This window comes from Microplitis mediator, chromosome 2, assembly GCF_029852145.1.
Source record: "Microplitis mediator isolate UGA2020A chromosome 2, iyMicMedi2.1, whole genome shotgun sequence".
Taxonomy (NCBI): domain Eukaryota; kingdom Metazoa; phylum Arthropoda; class Insecta; order Hymenoptera; family Braconidae; genus Microplitis; species Microplitis mediator.
Window position 1 is genome coordinate 15,284,991 of NC_079970.1, and position 20,342 is coordinate 15,305,332.

Here is a 20,342-nt window from a genome sequence, read left to right on the forward strand (position 1 = left end):
ATCGAATATTGGGAAAATCAAAGTGGTAACAAGTTTAAGTTTAATATTTTTGCTAAAAACCTCATTATTCATTTTCAACTGTGCTAGAGTCCTCATGCTGCGCTTACAAACATCATTAATTTGTTCATTCTACGACGAAGTATTATCAAGAATTACTCCTAGATATTTTACCGAATTCACAAATTCAATTACAGTATCATTAACAATAATATTATTACACAGTATACATTCATTACGATTGACATTATACGAGTTACCAAAAATTACAGCTTTTGTTTTCGCAGCATTTAGTTTAAGATCATTTTCATCACACCAACTACAAATTACTTTTATTATATTATTAAGCTCATTAATACAATCATTAATATCACCAATATTACAAGATAAATAGATAACAAGATCATCCGCATAGAATAAGTATTTGCAATTAAGTAATTTTCCAAGATCAGAAACATATAGAGAGTATATAGAGGGCCAAGCACACTACCCTGAGGAACTCCCCTTAGGATTAATCTCCATAATGATGTTGTGCCCTTATCATTATCACGAACTGATTGTCTTCTTTGATCGAGGTAAGACAAAATCCATAGAATAGAGGCCTTCGAGAAACCCATATTTCTTAATTTATTAAGTAATTTAATATGATTAACAGAATTAAATGCCTTACTGAAATCGAAGAAGACTGCAATTGTGATTTTTGAATGATCAACTGAGAAACGTATATCATCAATTAATCTAGTAATTGCTGTTTGAGTATTCATGCACTCTCTGAAAGCTGTTTGGTATTTGTCAATGAAATTATTGCCAACAACATATTTCAAAATTTGTTCATATACACATCGCTCAAATGCTTTCGATAATGTATATAAAATAGATATTGGGTGATAATCTGAAAATTGTAATGGATCACGTATTTTCAGTAAAGGTACTACATCTGATTTTTTCCACAAATTCGGGAATTTACAAGTTGACAAAGATAAATTAAATATAGATGTGAAAATTGGCAAAAAGGGTCGTAACAAGATTTTATAGCTCTTTATCGGAAATCCATCTGGACCGATAGAGTTATTAAGAGCTAATTCTCATAATTGGTTTTTTAACCGTTTCATTACTAATATCTTTAAAATGAAATCGCAATCTCCAATTATTATGGAAACTATTATTTGAGTTATTTTGCAAATTGGTAGCAATTAAATCGTTATAATTATCGTTATCATTATCATTCACAATATTAATTTGAGCACATTTTATAAAATAATCATTTAATTCATTAATATCAATATTTAATGCACGTTCATTTTCTTGATTTTTAATAAGTCCTAGATTTCTCAAGTCATTCCATAAAGATCGGGAGTTATGTTCACTTAAAAATCTTCTTTCGAGATAATTCTTTTACTCCGCTGTAATTCGTTTTTTAATTAGTCTACGCACATTTGAGAATTCTTTATACGCCAATCCCGTCCTTTTAAATATTCTATTAATTTGCTTCGACGACGATGAAGTTCCTTTATCTCATCCGTTATCCACCGTGCCTGTTGACGTTTAATCAATTTTGATTTGATATGAGCGATTTTATTTAGAATATCATCCATTAATTTATGAATATTAGGGTGAGCCAAAAAAATCAAACTATCGAATTTATGTCTTAAAACGGATCTATATATCGAGAGAAAAATTCTCCCATTGGGCAAAATTTTTAGCTCAATTTTAAAAGGTGTCGGTAGCCATCTGAGATTTCCCATTTAAATAACATGCAAAAAAATTTTTTTTCATTAAAAATATTCTAACTTTTGAACCATGTGAGTCAAAAATTCGGCTCTAGAATATTCTTGTAGGGAATTAAATTTCTTAAAAGAAAGTCTTGGGAGTCGAATTTGTAAACTTGATATTTCGTATACTAACAGGCTATCAAAGTCTAGAGTAAACAGAATCATACAAATGTAAGGTTTTATTTGGATTTTCCAAATACTTTTCGTTTATTGTGATCGATAACAAAATATTATTTGTTACAACGTGGATATTGTTGGTAATTTCATTGCACTACATGTAGAACGAATTTTCTCGTAGTATTGACATTTTTAATAATAAAGCCTCAAATTTGTATGATTCTGTTTACTCTAGACTTTGATAGCCTGTTAGTATACGAAATATCAAGTTTACAAATTCGACTCCCAGGTCTTCGTTTAAAAAATTTAATTCCGTGCGAGAATATTCTAGAGCCGAATTTTTGTCTCACATGGTTCAAAAGTTATAATATTTTTAATCAAAAAAAATTTTTTTGCATGTTATTTACATAGGAAATTTCAGATGGCTACCGACACCTTTTCAAATTGAGCTAAAAATTTTGACCAATGGGAGAACTTTTTTCTAGATATATAAGTGCTTTTAAAGACATAATTTCGATAGGTTGATTTTTTTTGGCTCACCCTAATGTATATATTCATTTATCAGATCGACAGAATCAAAGTCATCCATAACAGTAATATCAATATTATCACACAACCTTTGTAAGACCGATTCATCAATATTGCTCCAAATCCTATATTGTATCATATGTTGTGTTTGCTTCGGTACAAGGTAATTATATTTAATTGATATCAGGTCATGTCCAGATAAGAACGGTTCCATCGACTGTTCTGATAAGATAACTTGTGAAGGATCACTTACCATACAAATATCAAGCCAAGTATCAGAAAAAGCTGTATGATGAGTGGGTTGATACGGTATAAAATGTAGCCCGAGGCCATCACAAAATCGCCGTAGCTCCCTAGATTTGTAGTCATCATCGCATAGGTTAGCATTGAAATCGCCAAATAGTATCACATTTTAATAATGGGGCATTACATCATCAAGTTCTGACTCAAGTATATTCAGGTGACCAGTATTTGGCGGACGACACACAACCCCTGTAAAATATTAACTTAAAAACTACATTAAATATTTAGTTTGCTGGATCGGGATGGTGAAAGAAATAAAAATTCACTTATTCAGTGTATTGTCCATATTTAATAAAAATAAATCACAGATAATAGCAGGAGTACAAGAGTCGATCACGAGTTTATATCGGAGCACTTCTTGAACATTATTCGAGTGCATTTGAGTTGAATTTAGTTAATATAAATTGCATGGCACCGTACACATGAACATTATATTATATACATATAGAGCGTAGTTGAAGATCGAGTTTGTTGAGTTTAATGAATACGAGTTTATAAATTTACACGGCACCATACTCGTGAATTAATTTACACAAAAGAGCGCAATAAAGAATAAATTATTAACAATTAATGATTTACAACTATCATCAATAGTTCGAGTATACATTTTAGTCACAATTAATTTTAATTCGCGACACAGAGTACGAGTAAAAAGAGAAAACAATATAAGAAGCGTAACGAGCCGAGTCTCAACGTATAATAATTACTTTGCAGTCACAAATAAAATTTGATATTGATTTTTGAGATTAAGTATGACTGGATGACTGAATGATGACATCAGTCACACCAGTTGACATCGAGTACGAGTAAATATTAAGCGATGAGTAATAAAGTAAATTGTAAATTGAATACTTATTTGTGGCTGCAAAGTCACATGATGGCGAGTATGTGAATAGATATAGCCCGCACGTTAGTTTAACACGCGGTCACCACAGCAATGAGCACAGAGTTTATATATGAAAAAACAGATATAATTGAAGAATATAGATGATAACAAATACATGGTGAATCAGCGAGTTACAATAAAAACTGGTAGCACGTGGTGTTCTATCACAAGTGTTGTAGAATAATGCCAGTTGCCGCGTAGCTGGCTATCGAGTTGAAATTCCGAGTATCAGAGGGCGCGTCGATAGCAGCACCTCTGGTATAGTAGAGCGTAGAGTTGTCAAGTGTTCTGGCGCGAACATTTGAAATTTACGCAACAACCCCAATAAAAATTTTATGTTGAACAGCAGACCAGACTTCAATAAGCAGATAATTTTTTTTTTTTTTTTTTATTTTAAATTTATATGCCAAGGCATTGAGCCTAATGGCAAGTACAAAATTGTAACATTTTAATTCTATCAACTAAGTATAATATATATTTAGAACATAAAGGAAATAATTCTCTAATACGTAAAGATACATAAACTGAAGGATATTTTGCAAAGCTAATATAAATTCATACAAATTAATACAGAGAAACAGTAGTCTATGCAATGTTCAGTAAGAGGTTGCAAAAATAATAATTGTCAAGAATTTGATTCTTCATTCATAAAAAATTCATATGATTTCTTTTTAAAGATTTGAAGTGACGATGAATTTGTAATTTCTGCTGGTAATTCCTGCCACAGACGAATAGCTGACACCAAAAAAGAATGCTCATAGACGATGGTAGTAAAATTAGGCATTTCGAACATATTATTATTTTTTGCTGCAAGCCTGTTTGATATCCTGATATCAAGGTCTTCATTTGTAAATAAAAGCCGCAGGAATTTAGGTTCACCAGTTTCCAAAATTTTGTAAATCAGACAAGCTAGAAAATATTCTCTTTTTGATTTAGCATTAAGCCATTTTAGAGCGTGTCTGTAAGGTGTAATATGCTCATCTCTTTTTACACTAAAAATAAATCTTATAGAGTTATTTATTATCCGTTGTAGCTTCTTATCAAGTCGTTTTGATAGGTCTAAGTAAACGATGGAACAATAATCGATAATTGGTAGAAGCGTGGTTATGATTAATAATTTAGGGGAAGGTGGCCCAAAGCGGGTACCCCGCCTAAAGCGAGTAGGCGCTTGTACGCCTACGCATGAAACGCAAGGGACAAGGTATGCATATGTCGAGGTTACCCGAGTACTGCCGAGTTTCGCTCAGTCTCAAACGAGCATTAATGAAGCGGTATGGCTTAATTACACGCAATTAAAAAAAAATTAATCATTTCTTAAAAAAATTAAAGGTATTTATTTTCTAATTATTCAAAAACGAATACACTTATTATATCGTTGATAATTTTCTATTATTTTGAGCCTATTTAAGTTAAAATTGAGGGAAAAATATTAGCGTTTTGTTTTGAATTATTTGAGTTTAGCATCACTTGGATATAAAACGTGTTCTCGGGCAAAGCGGGTAGGGCAAAAACTGCTAAAGATTAATTAAAATAGTTTAAAATTATTTTTTACCGATACCTCGTGCGTACTGTACAGTAATACATCAAAATCTGCAAAAGACTGAATAATTAGTCGAATATTATTATTTATGTGATTAACAAAAAAATTCAATTACAAGTTACCGATTTAATAGTCATTTATATTGAAGTATTGCTATATTTAATAAGTTAGTCGTTTAAGTTGTTAAAGACTGATTAAATTAAACTAAAATTATTATTTAAATATCTAAAATAAGCATACTTTCCTTAATTGTAGTGTCAACCCGCTTTGCCCGAACGGATTACCCGCTTTAGGCCCCCCTCCCCCCTCGGGCAAAGTGGTTTTTGGGAGTGTTTTTTAATTTTAATAATAAATCATAAATTAATACAAATTTATACAATATTGCTTATAGATTTTAAAGTTCGATAAGTTCTCTATCAAAAAAAAAAAATAAATCATTATTGTTATCATACAAATACTAGATTTTCTCGGCTCTTAACGTTAACATACCCGCTTTAGGCCACCTTCCCCTACGGCAAGGCATGGAAAGTATGTTTTTCCTATATTTTAAACTATTTATTGTAGCATAAGCTTTGCGCGATAGTTGTGAAATGTGGGCATCCCATGAGAGGTTATTTGAAATATGTAAACCGAGATGTTTAGCCGTGTTCACATAAGGGATGATATTTCCGTCAATTTTAATTTCTGGAACCTGGCAGGTTTCAAGTAGTTTAAGCTTTCGGTTACTACCTAGAATCATCACCTTAGTCTTCTTTAAATTTATCTCAAAGCCGTTTTCCCTCGCCCAATCTGCAATAGCTTGGGCATCAACAGTAAGACGCGCAGCAGCCTCATTTAAATTGAAAAACTTAAAATAGAGATAGGCCCACATGTCATCAGCAAAAAGACCATGCTTGCAGTATCTTAACCGTTTCACAATTCCATTTATTGCGATCAAAAAGAGGATCGGACCTAAAATGGATCCTTGTGGAACACCAGAGGAAGTAAACAACGATTGTGATGGAACATTAAACGGATCAATGATCATCTGAGATCTACCTGAGAGGTAAGACTGGAACCAAAGAATAGTTTCAATAGAAAAACCAAGTTCAAACATTGTGATTAAAAGCATTTTTGGATTAAGATAATCAAATGCCTTGGTGAAGTCAAATAAAATCAGAAATGTAAAGTCATCACTGTCGGTCGCACGTCGAATCTCATCAGTTAATCTCAGCAGTGCAGCCTGTGTACTTTGATTTTTCCGAAACCCAGATTGATAATCATCCAGCAGATTATTTATTTCCAGGTACATAACTATTTGGTTTGCAATAATACGCTCAAATACCTTTGCTGCATGTGAAAGATTCGCTATGGGCCGCGTATCAGATAAAGATTTTGGCGGTGTAACTTTATTTAATGGAACGATAAAAATAGACTTCCATGCTTCTGGAAAGATGCCGGTCTCAAGTGAGCGATTGAAAATAGCGGCCATGAATAATGAAATCTGTGCAATATGATCTCTCAGCCATTTCAAGTCCAACCCATCTGGACTTTTTCCAGCAGAATTCGAAAGAGTAATATGCAGACTTTTCGTGACATCAACAATGTCAATTTTGGACCAGCGGAACTCGCAGTCTTCTTTTTTAACATAGTGCAATGGCAGCTCCTGCACAAACTCTTTGCTGCAAGGAGGATGTTTAGTCAGAGTAGTAGAATAGAAGTTATTTAGTTCGTCGGCACTAAAATGATCCAATGGTGATGATTGCTTTGGTATTATGATACCTAACTGCTTAAGTTTTTTCCATATTGAGGAACCATATGATTCTTTAGCCAAAATAGTGGTAAAGTAATTGTTACACTCCGTTTTTAATTTAACTTTCAATTTACTTCTTAGTTTTTTGTAGTATTTAAGGAGAATTTGGTCACCATTTCTACGCGCTCGTTTGTAGATAGTGTTATGTCCGCCGCTTAATTTTTAATTATTTATCCGGGATTTCTCCCTTTGGTAGCGATAGTGATTTTTGGACAAGCGGGTTGGAGGGTGCGGACAACAATATAGAATACGAGGAAGAAATTTTCTTCCTATAATTTATTATTTATAGTGGATCTTTTCGAAAATTAAGAACCCAAACGCCTTCGAAGAGACTGGTGCTCTTGTTTAAGCCAAAGTATTTTATGATGATAGAAAAATAGTTCTTTCACCTACCTTTCGATGTCAATTCTTCTAGTGCAGCAGCTATTATCCCTCCAGGACTAAACAGCTCACTCGACCTTCCTGAGGGTTGGTAGAATGGGTGCGGCTGGGTTGGTAGGATGATATCTTATGTACTACTTTCGAATGAAAACGCAAGGTTGGAGTGATGAACTTGATCTTTTATTAATTATTTCAAATTACAACGTCTTAACTGAACGTCACTTGTTCACTCTCGTTTTTCACAACTTTTATATAATTTGTATTATAAGACTATTTATCTTATCGGATATTTTAAACAGATTTTTATTTATGAATATGCGTCCTTTTTCACACCCAAAAGGGGTTTTTATGCGCAGAAACTCGGCACAAAGTGAGATCACAAATTCACGTGATTTGTGTCACAATTCACTCGAACTGGATAGATCTTTGAGATCTTTCAATTGCAATTAAGAACTATACTCTACACGGTAGTTGACTATCAGCCGAGTATCTAACTCAATTGACAATTTAATTTATTAATAATGACCGTAAATGAATAAATTAATATCCTACACGAACTTAATCAGCCGGATACCTAGATCGATTTACGGTTTAATTGATTTGAATTTTTGTAAATGAATAAATTAATATCCTACACGAAATTAATCAGCCGGATACCTAAATCAGCGACGATTACTTATTGCCACGCCGGAAGATTTCTGCAATAAGATTACGGGCTATCGACGCCGTTTACGCGGACCAAGAAGTTAAAAATGAACTGAAGGCCCTGAGCCATGGTGCTCAGGCTTTTTATAAACTTTGCTTTGACAATTGATGGGGAGTCCTTGAGACAACTAGGATGATAAGAAGATTTACAAGTCAAACAAGTTTTATTAACTTTAGCTACCTTCTTACATCTAACACAGAGCATAACAAAAGACACCAGATGATGACGAATAGTTAGTGTAAAAGTTTATATTTTGGTTAGTTTTGACAGCTGACTGATGTAAACAAAACACTGACAAGTACCACTGACGCCACCTATGACTTTTGTTTACTACTTATGAGTAGATGCTAATGAGAAGTGAAATAGACGTCGATAAATAAGGCACTGACACTATAACACCGGATGAACTAAAATCACTTTACGCTGAATAACCATAACCTCAAATTTCTATGACGATAATATATAAAAAAAAGAAAAAATTAATTTCTCAGCTTCTACTTCAGGCAAATCGAAGATTTTTTGCAACCTATGAGGGTTGCAATAAAGAGTATGCAACAAAAACTGAAACAAAAATTCCCGTGGGCATACAAAGGCAGAAAATGCTTCAAATACAGAGCGTAAAATGTAATGTGATTGTAACTACTTACGTGGGAGCCGAGAATTTAAATATTCAGGATGCTTAGGAAGTAAATTACCTGATGAGCAGGGCCCGAGACTTTGTGCTATAAGGTTAGCTTTAAATTCTTCTCGGTAAAATGACCAATAATTGTTGAATATGTGAGCAAGTTCACTGTATTTACTAAACTATACTATATGTGTTGGAATGCGGAACGCGGAATTGGAAATTCGATTCCTGAATTTAGCCTGCTAACCATTCCGTGGTTTGTGGAATCGAAGTGTTGTTTACTAATATTAAGGGTAGAGATAGAAGATAGTAGATATGCTTTTAGGGCCAGTTTTTCAAACCGGGTTTATTTTCAATCTGGGTTTATATTATTATTGCCAGTATATCTATATTATTAATGTATAGAAGTATACTAGCAATATTAATTGGAACCCGGATTAAAATCAACCTGGTTTGAATAACTAGCCCGTACTATACTAAATCGTACTAATTTTACTTAGGACTTAGTTCCGCCAAACTCGCCCATAGATTGTGAAAAATATGTTTGATTTATTTAGGTGGATGAATTTTGCGCCAGATGAGAATTTCTTTGAAACATAATTATCAAAACGTATTTTTCTACAATTTTTCTTTATTGTAAAAAAGTTAAAAAATCTCTAATTTTACAGCTTTATTATAGAAGGAAAAAATGGAGTATGTATAGGTTTCCAGAATTAGGTTTTCGAAATATTCTCACCTCACATAAAATTCGTCCACATAAGGTGCTAAATCCACTATATTTTTCCCTATTAAAATCCTATACGTTCAAATAATGTTCAACTTAAGGCTAATTTTTCAAACCGCATTTATTTTTAATCTGGGTTTAAATTAATATAGCTGGTATATCTTTATTCTATAAATGTATAGAAATTAGGGTGATTTGCTTGAAACGGCTATTTTCTTATTTTTCACCACTTGAAAATATTGTTGTAGACATTCTGATTTAATTCTCTATAAGTCAGCCGCATTTTAGGTTATCGGCTCGCTGTTTGCGGCATTTTGTAGATAATTTGATACTCTTTAATATTTCCTCGGTAATTTTACTTAGACTCGAATTGTTTTTTGTGCATTGGTTCTGAAAAGCATTTTCTTAAAGATAATTTTTGTTTTTAGTTGATATTGACTAAATACCGGAATGTACAGTAAAAATGCAGACAACGATTTTTTAAAAAATTTTATTCTCCACAAAAAAGGTTTTCTTAGTTAAGTGGCTCAAGTTTTTCGTTCACGTTATACAGGAATTTAATTAATTTTGTAAATAAAATATTTTTAAAAAGTTATTTCGAAGCTTATAAAATTCAATCCTTCGTATTTTCATTGATAGATTTAATAATAAGAAAATTATTTACTCATTTAAAGATAAAATTAAAAGGCATTTGATCGAATTTTAAAAAAAATATATTTTATTTACAAAATTAATAAAATCCCTATATCACATGAACGAATAACTTGAGCCACATAACTTAAAGAACTTTTTTTGTAGAGAATCAAATTTTCTATAAAATTGTTATCGGCGTTTTTACTGTAAATTTTGTTACTTGTGCAACACTTGCGCGACATTTGCGTGACACTTGCGCAACACTTGTGCGACACTTATGCGACACTCGTGCGACATCTATGCGACACTTGTGCTACACTTCTGCGACACTTGTGCGACATTTGTTCGGCATTTATGTGACACTTTCGCGACATCTATGCGACACATGTGCGACACGTGTGCGACATCTATGCGAAATTTGTGCGACATCTATGCGACATCTATGCGACACTTGCTCGACATTTGTGCGACACTTGCGCGGCACTTGTGCGACACTTACGCGCCACTTGTGCAACACTTCTGCGACAACTGTGCGACACTTCCGCGACACGTGTGCGACATTTTTGCGACATCTATGTGATTCTTGTGGGACATTTGTGCGACATCTATGTGACATTTGTGCGACACTTGTGTGACATTTGTTCGGCACTTGTGCTACACTTCTGCGACACTTGTGCGACATTTGTTTGGCATTCATGTGACACTTTCGCGACACTTGTGCGACACTTGCTCGACATTTGTGCGACACTTTGACGACACTTATGCGATACTTGCGCGACATTTGCGTGACACTTGTGCGACACTTATGCGACACTCGTGCGACATCTATGCGACACTTGTGCTACACTTCTGCGACACTTGTGCGACATATGTTCGGCATTTATGTGACACTTTCGCGACACTTTTGCGATACTTGCTCGACATTTGTGCGGCACTATAGCAACATTTGCACGACACTTGTGCGACATCTATGTGACACTTGTGCTACACTTCTGCGACACTTATGTGACATTTGTGCGAACTCTATGCGACACTTGTTCGACATCTATGCGACACATGTGCGACACGTGTGCGACATTTGTGCGACATCTATGCGACATTTGTGCGACACTTGTGCGACATTTGCTCGACATCTATGCGACACTTGTGCGACATCTGTTTGACACTTGCGCGGCACTTGTGCAACACTTCTGCTACACTTTTGCGACATTTGTGCGACACTTGGGTGACATTGGTGAGATATTTTTGCGACACGTGCGACATTATTGCGACTCTTGTGCGACACTTCCATTCGATTCCGTACCGCATGATATGCTCTGGGTCAAGTTAATTAAGCTTGGGTTGAGTGCTAAATTGGTGAACGTCCTAAAAAGTCTGTACAAAGGATAAATTGATAAATACCCATTTCCCAGAATTCAATTCTGAATCCAATGCACCAACCGCCATATTTTTAAGAGTGTCTAAACGATTTTTCGCAGAAAACTCACTTCTCGACTAGACTATTTGTCTATCTGACATTTTTAAGGGGGATAGCCACTGTGAAATTTCAAAAAAAAAATTTTTTTTTTTTTATCAAATCAAAATGTATATGTTCAAAAATATGTATCTAGAGTTTTATATGAAAATTCCGAATATTTTCCAAGTTATAGTCATTTTTGTGACAGCGCGTAAACTGACCGTTGCATCGACTAAAAACTTTAAACGCGTTTTTCTCGAAACTACTTTTTTTGAACTGGTGGTATCTATAATTTGCATAAATATGAACCGATTCGCAACTTTTTTTTTGCCGTATTCGTCTATTCAGTAGCTAACGTTGTACGTAGGGGATTTTGAAAATTTTGATTTTTAAGATTTCTTAGGGCCGTTTGAATCCAAAAAAATGCGAAAAAATTTTTAATATGTCGCCATTTTTTTTCAAATCCAAATTTTCAAAATCCCCTACGTGGAACGATAACCACATGCATACAGATTACAACGCCGTTTGTTTTTTTTGTTTCTGATAATCCGTTTTTGAGTTAGAGATGACACCGTGGTGGGGAAAATTTTTTTGTTGCCCCAAAAAAATGCTTATAACTTTGTTACAACATAATATTTTTTGATGAAAATTTAGGAGAATTATCTTCAATGTATACATTATAAAACAAAAAAAAAACCTGATTCCCAAATTTCTTTATTATTCCAGTCATAAAAATTCCCGAAAATCACCTATTTTTTTGATCCTCACTGTGGCTATCCCCCTTAATATTTATATTTTAACAAAGTTCAATAGTTTGTTTTTTTTAAATAAATAAATGCATGCCTTTAAACTTAATTAGTTTCACAGTCATTCAATTTTTCGTGCTTAGTGAATCATTTTACTAAACAAATTTGATATCATTAAAATGATTGCAAAATCTATAATTTCACTAGATGTTTTCTATTCACACTCTGTATTAACATAATTTTTTTTCTCTATAGTATATTACATACCTAGGCCAGTAAAATAAGAAAAGTCTCAGAGCACATGTAATTGTTGGCCGAGGCGAAGCCGAGGCTGACAAACATGTGGTCTGAGGCTTTCTTTTTTACTGGCCAAGGTGCGTATACTATTTTTCTGCTCGACGAAGCCGGAAAGTTGCAACTTCGTTTAGGGCAGCGGCCCGAAAGTTGCCACTTTCCGGCCGGAGGGCAGAAAAATTATTTTTGAGTCATATGATAATCGTACTGAAATTTTTAAATTTCGGCTATCGGTAATCTAGAATTTTGGGTTAATCGGTAAAAAATATTTCCTACTCAGCCTATATCAACGTGTCGCATTGAATCGCATTGATTCGGATTGACAAGACGGCCATTCCAAAAACAGGATTGAATCGGATAGAAAACTGAATGCGATTTCGTTTGCTGGGAGAATGAAATGCTTTAAACAAAAAGTTTGAACAAAAATTTTTGTAAATTCTACTATTTTTATCACGTTTTTATTATAATGTAAGCTCTCAAAAATCAAACTGTAAATTATAAAATCGCTTAATTCTTCACATGATGAAAATTTATTCATCGTATTTAATTCATATCATTATTAATCTGAGTTTAAGTTTTCAAAAAATGATCTAAAATACTAGTCATGAACCCAGTAATTATTAATTATGTTTTTGTTCAAACTGATTTTCAATTAAAAATTGAGATAAGGTGTGAATTTAATTAAAGATATAATTTTCATTAGGTATTTATATTTGTAATTGATAATTTACATCAATTTGATAGGTCAATTCTAGTAATATCAAAAAGTAAAATGAATTTAATTGAAAAAAAAAAAGATTTTAATTAAAATTGGAATGTATTTAATTATTAGTTTTTGTTTTTAACCTCAATAAATGAAAACTCAATACGTTTCCACGTAAATAAAATTTATTGTAAAGAAATTTGAAAAAGTTTGACATGCCAAAGTTCTAAATAAAAAAATAAATTAAATTAATTCAATACAAATTAAAATTTTAAAGGCCAGTTTTTCAAACCGAGTTTATTTTTATCCGGATTTCAATTAATATTGGTAGAATATCTACATTAAGGGCCAGTTTTTCAAACCGAGTTTATTTTTATCTGGTTTTTGATTATCATTGCTGGTATATCTATATATTATTAATATATAGATATACTAGCAATATTAATTAAAACCCGGATAAAAATAAACTCGGTTTGAAAAACTGGCCCTAATAGCATGTAGATATACCAGCAATATCAATTTAAACTAGGATTAAAAATAAACTCGGTTTGAAAAACTGGCCCTAAGTTAAACTTTATTTTAACGCTTAAGATTTTAATAGTAACAAATATAGTGGATAAAGCACTTTATGTGGAAAAATTTTATGCGAGGTGAGAACATTTTTAAAACCTTACTCTGAAAACCTATGGGTCATTCCATGTCAAATCGACAAATTTTTTACCTGACCCCCTTTGATTTCGCTGAAAATTTTCTATCTTTTTCTACCCCCCGAAAGTTATTTTTCAGAATTTTTTCAAATTTTTTTTCCCGACTCAAAAAAAGTTATGAATTTTTGAAAAAAACCGCTCTTTTATTTTTAAATTGCCAGAACTTTTTCAAAAATTGACCGTTTGGGAACTTTTTTTTTCAAAATTTTTGTTTTTAAATGTAGTTTTCGAAAAAAAATATGAAAAAATTTTCAGAATCCCAGATATATGAAATATTTTAGTTTTTTTGAAAAAACCGTAATTTTCTCAAAGTCCGACCGTTTTTTTTTTTTTTTTTTTTTGCCCTAAAAATACTTCAACTAATTCTGCAATGATCCCCGTTAATTAAAAGATGTGACGACAATCGCTTCTAATTTTTTTTCTTGATTATAAAAAAATTTTTGTTGAATTTTTGCTGATTTTATATAACTTTGTTATGAAATTTTTTTCATTTCCTCGTGAAACCTCAAAAGTTGAAAAATAAAATTTTATTGGAGAATTTCAAGTGATTATCGTCCAAGAAATTGTTATTTTTTAAAAAAAAAATAATTTTTTTCTCTCATTGACATTATCGTTTTACTCTTATGGACGTTTTTTTTGGTACTGAAATATGACAACTTCAAAAAACCATTGGAAGATTGTATGGTGCAATTTAAGATGTTTTCTTCTTCAGAAAAATATTTAAATCACAGTACGATGAAGAAAAGAAGGGAATCATCCAGTAAAAAGAGATAATAAAAATAGGTGTAATGTTGAATTTTAGAATCAAGTATTATGTTAAATAAAAGATAATATAATTTGAACACATACAAAAAAATGTTTTTAATTTATTTAAAGATGTTAAGAGACGGTGAATTTATTTAAGAGTATGAAAAGTCCTTTTTTTTTACTTTTTTGAAAAAAATAACAATTTCTTGGACGATAATCACTTGAAATTCTCCAATAAAATTTTATTTTTCAACTTTTGAGGTTTCACGAGGAAATGAAAAAAATTTCATAACAAAGTTATATAAAATCAGCAAAAATTCAACAAAAATTTTTTTATAATCAAGAAAAAAAATTAGAAGCGATTGTCGTCACATCTTTTAATTAACGGGGATCATTGCAGAATTAGTTGAAGTATTTTTAGGGTAAAAAAAAAAAAAAAAAAAAAAACGGTCGGACTTTGAGAAAATTACGGTTTTTTCAAAAAAACTAAAATATTTCATATATCTGGGATTCTGAAAATTTTTTCATATTTTTTTTCGAAAACTACATTTAAAAACAAAAATTTTGAAAAAAAAAAGTTCCCAAACGGTCAATTTTTGAAAAAGTTCTGGCAATTTAAAAATAAAAGAGCGGTTTTTTTCAAAAATTCATAACTTTTTTTGAGTCGGGAAAAAAAATTTGAAAAAATTCTGAAAAATAACTTTCGGGGGGTAGAAAAAGATAGAAAATTTTCAGCGAAATCAAAGGGGGTCAGGTAAAAAATTTGTCGATTTGACATGGAATGACCCCTATACTTACTCCAATTTTTTGCTTTTATTTTAAAGCACCTAAATTAGCGATTTCTTAACTTTTTTACAATAAGGGAAAAACGTAGGAAAATATGTTTTGGAAATTATGTTTTAAAAAAATTCTCATCTGGCTAAAAATCCATCCACCTAAAAATATAAATCAACAATATTTTTTACAATCTACGGGCATGTTTGGCCGAACTGAGTCCTAAGTGAACTTAGTACGATTTAGTCTTTTAGTAAGGGCCAGTTTTTTAAACCGGGTTTATTTTAATTCAGGTTTTAATTAACATTGCTAGCATACTTCCATACATTTATAATATAGATATACCAGCAATAATAATGTCAACCCAGATTAAAAATTAACCCGGTTTAAAAAACTGGCCCTAATCGCATATATACTATCTTCTATCTCTACCCTTAATATTAGTAAACAACACTTCTATTCCACAAACCACGGAATGGTTAGCAGGCTAAATTCAGGAATCGAATTTCCAATTCCGCGTTCCGCATTCCAACACATATAGTATAGTTTAGTAAATACAGTGAACTTGCTCACATATTCAACAATTATTGGTCATTTTACCGAGAAGAATTTAAAGCTAACCTTATAGCACAAAGTCTCGGGCCCTGCTGATGAGACAAGATAACGTGATGACAAGGTATTTCTCACATATATTGCAACACCACCGCCAATTCTACCTCTGTTGTTTCTATACAAAGTATACGACGGCAAATGAAACTGTTGATCTGATGAATTTTCCGAAAGCCAAGTTTCAGAAATAGTGATGACATCATAGTAGTGCACTATAAAAAATCCTTTAAACTCCGAGAAATGACTATGTAGCGATTGTGCATTGAGATGGCAGATAAGAAATTCTTTTGATCCGGTTGAAAATGAGGTAGCTGAAGATACTGTTGACGAAGAAACTGCTGCGAATCAGGCCAGCTGACTACTGATATCATCTAGTCCTATAGATGGTAACAGTTGTATCGGTGGCTTATCACTAGCAATTCGTACATGGACTGCTGAGTTAGCAATCTATATATTTTAGGCCGGAATTTTCGGGTATTTCTTCTTAATGCTTATGCGTAATTTATATAGCGCTGGAGGATGTCTTCGGTGTAAGTAAATTTGATTTTTCGGAATATCAAATTTATGAGGCATTAAAACATTTGCTGTAATCACATCCTTATAATTCCTCATCCCAGTGATAAATTGATCTACCTCATCCTTAGAATTTAGCTTCACCAAGATATCTCGCGGTCGTTAAGTTCTATTTTGTTTACCCATACGCTTGGCAGACTTTATCTTAGATTCTGTAATCGATAAATCTAATTTATTAGATAATTCAATAATAGCAGAACACGAATTCATCCTGACATTTTCATCCTGACCTACAGGAAAACCCGATGTTACCGACCAACTGATCCTCTAATGCTAATGATTCGAGTTGTAGGGTACGTAGTTCTAAGTTGTTATTAGTGATAACTTCAGCTGCCTTTTCAAATTTTTCCATTATTCGATTAGCTTCATTAGGTATGTCTTTTTCTAATATCTCAACATGCTTGATTAAATTAACATAATTATTATTTAAAGATTGACAAGCAACTGTAAGCTCATTACCAATTTTAGTGACGATATAATGCAATTTAAATCATCAAGCTTGTCAAGCTTATTAAGCTTATCAAGATCATCTAATTTGTTTAATTTTTTAAGCTTTGATGCAATATCATCCGATAATTTTAGACTGCAAACAGGACACGAAAGAATAGCTCCAGCTGCTTCAGATCTTGATTGTAGGCATAACCTAACTTTAACACATTGTGAACGAAAATGATGTTTACATTTGTCAGCTGTTTGCACTTTATTATGAGAATCCTCAATAGCCGCACAACATATTCCACACCACATGTCGATAAGTAAGAACGTAGTACAGTCTAAATGAAAAAGACGGCAGTAAAATTATATGCAATAACTAAAAAATTCCGAAATAATAACCTTACAAGTTCACTTTGAGATATCACTTAATAACTTAATAGTTGAGCAATTTCAATCCGAAGTTAATATTACAAAATGACCACAAAGATTTTTAAGTACAAAGCAAATCCAAATTATCAATTGTAACGAATTATATTTTCCAAAACACTAATATAAAAGCACAACGAAAGTACACGTGTGTCACTGTACACTGTACACTGATAGCGAGTGACCCGGCATTATCCTGACCTTGAAGTCAGTAGCGAGTTTGGCAGCTCCCGGACTAGAGAAAATGCACGAAGCTTTTAAATTTACTCAAGCTCGTGACTAAACATTCTCCCCAGCGCTGGCAACGGAGTCGACAGGATTGTCATCCGGAGAGTGAACTGGTAGTGCACACAATTTAGCGATCGGTCTAACAAGTTCAATAGTAGCGGCCTTCAGGGCGACTACTTGAGTCAGGCCATCTCTCCTTGGGTGTAATGCGAGCATTTTTGCAAGTAGCCATTTTGATGGTGGGAACCTCTCATCAGTCAGCAAGACTAATGAGCCCACTTTGATGTCATTAGATGGATGGTGCCACATAGATATAGATTGATGACGTTGTAAGTACTCAGACGACCATCTGCTCCAAAATTTCTGGAACATTTGTTGTAGTTGTTGCCAGCGTGACAACGCAGCGGTATTGTTCTCCAGTAGCGAAGGTCCAAGCACAGCGATTAGCAGTTCACTAATGAGAAAGTGTCCGGGAGTCAGAGCGGTTAAATCTGCAGGATCTTCGGATAGCGGAGCGATTGGTCTTGAATTTAACACAGCCTCAATCTGTGTTAACACTATAGCGAGTTAGTCATAAGTCAATAGCGATTCACCAATAGTTCGAATAAGGTGGAACTTGATTGACAACGGCTGCTTCCCATTTGCCACCAAAATGAGGAGCGCTTGGCGGGTTGAACTTCTAATCTGTGCCATCAGTAGTGAGTAAACACTGAAGTTTCTTTAGCTGTCTCGATCCTGCTGCGAATTCTTTCCTTATTGTGGCGTCTGCTCCTACAAAATTTGTACCACAGTCCGAGTATAGGGTACTGTAGGCACCTCTCCGACTAGTAAATCTTTGAAATGCTGCGACGAAAGTGTTAGTAGAGTAATCGGTGACAATTTCAATATGTATAGCGGACGTAGCGAGGCATACGAATACAGCGATCCATCCTTTATAAGTTTTCGCACCTTGACCTTGAAATATCTTCAATGTTACTGGCCCAGCGTAGTCTATTCTAGTGTGTAAGAATGCTCTAGATGGTCTTACACGAGTGGATGGCAAATGTCTCATTAATTGTTATGCACGAACACCTCTATGTCGCGTGCACACGACGCAGCAAACAATGTGAGACCTGACTGGAACACGCCCACCTTCTATCCAGACAGATTTCCGTAGATCAGCGAGAGTCAATTGAGTTCTCCCGTGAAATGTTTTCTGATGCGAATGTTCTATTAGTAGCGTACTTAATCGTGATGATCTTGGTAAAATAGCTGGATTTTTTTAGTCACCATACAGTAGCGAATTCTTCAAGTGACCGCCGATTCTGAGTACTCCATTGTAGTCGACGTAGGGAATCAATTTAGCGAGACGATGATTTCGTTACAGAAAATCACCATCTTTCAGTAGTTTCAGCTCTAGCGAATAGTACTGACTTTGTGTGTATTTATTCAGCAAAGTCTTGGCGAGTTCCAGGTTGACTGTAGATAGTGGTGTGGTCAGTGTGGACTGTGGCACTTTTTTAAATTTAGCGATGGCACGTAGGCAGATTCCAAGCGTGCGAAGTAGTGGTGAAAACTTAGAAAATTTATCCAGTAGCGTGTGTAGCGGGTGTAAATCTGTCTTGAAGATGGTAAATACCAGACCTGGACGTTCTTCAAGATGTGATACCGTCTGCGTAGGGATGTCAAAAGATGGCAAGTTTTCTTTAGATTGACTGAGCCCCTTAGGTCCCGTCCACCATAGCGAATGCTGTTTTAGTTTGACTAAAAGCGATTGGGTCATTGTCGTTACCCTTCCTTATTTTAGCGTTGATTATATGAGCAGCTGGTGCTGCACCCAGAATGATGTCAATAGGTCGTGATGTTAAGAAGTCTGGATCAGAAAGTTGCAGACCTGTTATGTGCGGCCTTTTCTTGTTAGTTGGCGTAAATGACGGTAATTTCACCGTCAGTAGAGCAAGCTCATGAGCTCGGATAGTAATAAAAGCGTTGTTGTGTAGCGAATGCAGCGTCATCTTGCATGACCCAAGTGAATGTCCAACTGACACATTACCAATCCCTCGTTATGGTACAGCAGCCTTATTTAGCGGTATATCCAGCTTCTTAAATAGTGAATGCGTCCCAAAGGATAACTCCGATCCTTGATCAATCAGTACACGAGCAGTACATTTACTTTCTGTTAGCGAATTCAACTTAACAATCGCGGTAGCGAGTAATACATTGAGCAAATGAGCTGAAAGCAGACTAGGTTAGCGAATTCAAAACAAAGGTTACCAAAATTGGAACTATTTGTTACCTTGAGTCCGTACAGCAGGTTCCTGTACCGATTTAGCGGCAGCACCGTCATCAATGTGTGTAGATGTATGATGTGGCTTGTCACAATGATGACATCTCTGCTCAGTTCTGTAGTCAGCGAAGCGGTGGCGTCCCAAGGAGTTGTAGCAGAGCCGGTAGTGCTGCACAATCATTGTCCGGTTCTTTGGCGACGCCTGTTGATAGCTTGGGCAAAACAAAACAAAATGCTTTTGCTTGCAGATTGGGCACAAGCCCGGCTCACTCGTCCTTTCTTTCGGGGTGAAAGCGACATAGCTAGTACCGCCCCTCGAAGTCGATTTTTTGGCAGGGGTAGCAGATTTACAAGCGGCACCACCTGTCTTGTTA